Source organism: Panthera uncia, chromosome B1 (genome assembly GCF_023721935.1).
Source record: "Panthera uncia isolate 11264 chromosome B1, Puncia_PCG_1.0, whole genome shotgun sequence".
In the NCBI taxonomy this organism is placed as follows: Eukaryota; Metazoa; Chordata; class Mammalia; order Carnivora; family Felidae; genus Panthera; species Panthera uncia.
The window spans coordinates 130,841,212-130,843,789 of record NC_064811.1 but is presented as its reverse complement, the minus strand read 5'-3'; the positions used below and the strand labels follow the sequence as shown (position 1 = coordinate 130,843,789).

Genomic DNA, 2,578 nt, shown 5'->3' with positions numbered 1-2,578 from the left:
CTCCTTTCCTCTTCCTTTCTTTTCCTTTCCTTTCCTTTCCTTTCCTTTCCTTTCCTTTCCTCTCCTCTCCTCTCCTCTCCTCTCTCCTCTCCTCTCCTCTCTTCTCTCTTCTCCTCTCTTTTCCTCTCCTCTCTTTTCCTTTCCTTTCCTTTCCTTTCCTTTCCTTTCCTTTCCTTTCCTCTCCTTTCCTCTCCTCTCCTCTCTTCTCCTCTCCTCTCCTCTCTCCTCTCCTCTCTTCTCTCCTCTCCTCTCTTTTCCTCTCCTCTCTTTTCCTTTCCTTTCCTTTCCTTTCCTTTCCTCTCCTCTCCTCTCCTCTCCTTTTCTTTCCTTTTCTTCTTTTACATATGGAACGCTTCACAAATTTGTGTATCATCCTTGCACAAGGGCCATACTAAATTCTGTATCATTCCAATTTTAGTATACATGCTGCTGAAGCAAGCACTATTGACATAATTTTCTACATACAGATTTGTAATCTATTCTATAATTTAAACAAAATTTTAGGATAGTTTTTTCTATGTGTTTAATGTTCAATTTATTTTAAAAGGTGCGTAAAATTTTATCATGTGGAGATACCAGTGTGTGTGTGTGTGTGTGTGTGTGTGTGTGTGTGTGTGTGAGTGTGTGTGACCTCCACCTCCATCATTTATTCCAGAATTTTTTCTATTTGAAAGATAAGTTTTAAACATTTTTAGATAAAGTCTTTCCATTAAATTGTAAAGAATTACCTTCTTAGGAGGGATGCTTAGAAGGTACTAACATGCGTAAGGTCCGTTTGCTTTCTATAAATCTTTCACCAGTTTACACTCTCCCACTAGTGTGTGAGAATGCCTGCCTCACTTCAGTCTTGCCAGTAATGAGTCCTATCGACCAAATATTTGACAATAGCAGGCTAGAAAAGTCATTGGCTAATTTAAAAAAGCCAGTTAGAGTAGGAAGCATAAAACTTTTTTATATAAACTTGAAGTGCATATATGTACATTAACTTGCCTGTGTTGATTTAGAGCCAAGGGCTTTGATTTATCTCTTTGCTGTCACCTGTCTTGTATAAACTACATCCATTTTACATCGCTGTAATTTTCAGTTTTTGTTTTTTTTTTTTTTTGAAATGAAACAAGAAATCAAGGATAGTGACAGAAAACTTCTGACCTTTGAAGGAAAAAAGTTACCTTCATTTTTGTGTGTGTGTTGTTTCATCCAAATTGGTTTTGACCTAAGTTGTATTAGGTAGTTCACCTTTACTCGTTTCAAAGCATGCAGTTGAATGGATTAGCTAGCTTTTAAGGGGAGGGTAAATACAGCTAGGTGGTCTTCATGATCTTTTTATTTAGTGATGAACATGCCCTATATCCCATTACTTTTGGAGTAAAAACTCCAGTGTAAAGTACAGTAAGATAAACGCTAAAAATGATATCCAGAAGGCCTCTTGTCTTTGTGTTATTGGGCACACAGCACAGTCTTGACTTGGGCAGATGGCTATCATAAGAGCTTTGAGTCTGTACCTACTGCAAGAGGTATTCTCTTTTCATCATAAATACGTTCAAAACTGATAATATATGTGAATACCATTATTTTCTGTAAAAATACTCTCTGGTACAAAGTTCTGTGCATAATAATATATATTAAAAGACACACTGCCCACCTACACTTCATTGTGAAAGTCTGATAAGAGGTCAACAATTCACTCTACTTGGAAGTAATCAACTTACTTATTATTCTCTGACATTTAAAAATATTTAAAGGGTATTGTGAATATTGCTGCAATAAACAGAGTGGCTCATATATCTTTTTGGAGTTAGTGATGTGTCCATTGATATACCAGTAGAGAATGAGGATGTAGTGTGTGTATATGTATATATATCTATACATATCTATATATACACATATACATATGTATATATACATATACATATGTACATACACATATACATATCTATATATACATATATACATATACATGTCTATATATACATATACACACTACACAGTCATAAAAAAGATGAGATCATGCCACTTGTGATAATGTGGATGGATCCAGAGAGTACTAATCTAAGTCAAATAAGTTAGAATCAGAAAGACAAACACCATATGAGTTCATTTATATGTGAAATCTAAAAAACAAAATAAATGCATAAAAAAAAAACCAAAAAGCAGAATCATACCTCTAAACACAGAGAACAAACCAATACTCGACAGAGGGGAGGGGATGGGGTATTAGGCAAAATGGGTGAAAGGCAGAGGGAGATACAGGCTTTCAGTTACGGAATGAATAAATCACAGGAATAAAAGGCATAGCATAAGGAAAATAATAAATAATATTGTGATAGTGTTGTATGGTGCCCAAAGGTAGCCACACTTGTGATGAACAATTTTATTTACTAAAATTATTTAAAGAGATTGCTAATTATTGCCAGGAGAAATGAGAAACTCTATTTTAAAAATACTTTTGCCTATAGCCAGAAAGTTTAGATTTTAAGAGTACTTAAAACTTTCTATATTTTACTGCTTAAGCCTGAACCATTCTATTTCTATTTTTTAATTAAAATTCTATGTTTTAAAATCCTTTCTTTTAAGCTAA

The 2,578-nt window shown here is 34.2% G+C and overlaps 1 non-coding gene across 1 annotated transcript; it reads right to left on the bottom strand.

The window, feature by feature from the left end:
- Positions 1-338: 338 nt before the first annotated feature.
- Positions 339-442, bottom strand: LOC125924110 (U6 spliceosomal RNA). Its single transcript, XR_007458292.1, has one exon. It is a non-coding gene; the product is annotated as a U6 spliceosomal RNA (small nuclear RNA).
- Positions 443-2,578: the final 2,136 nt, after the last annotated feature.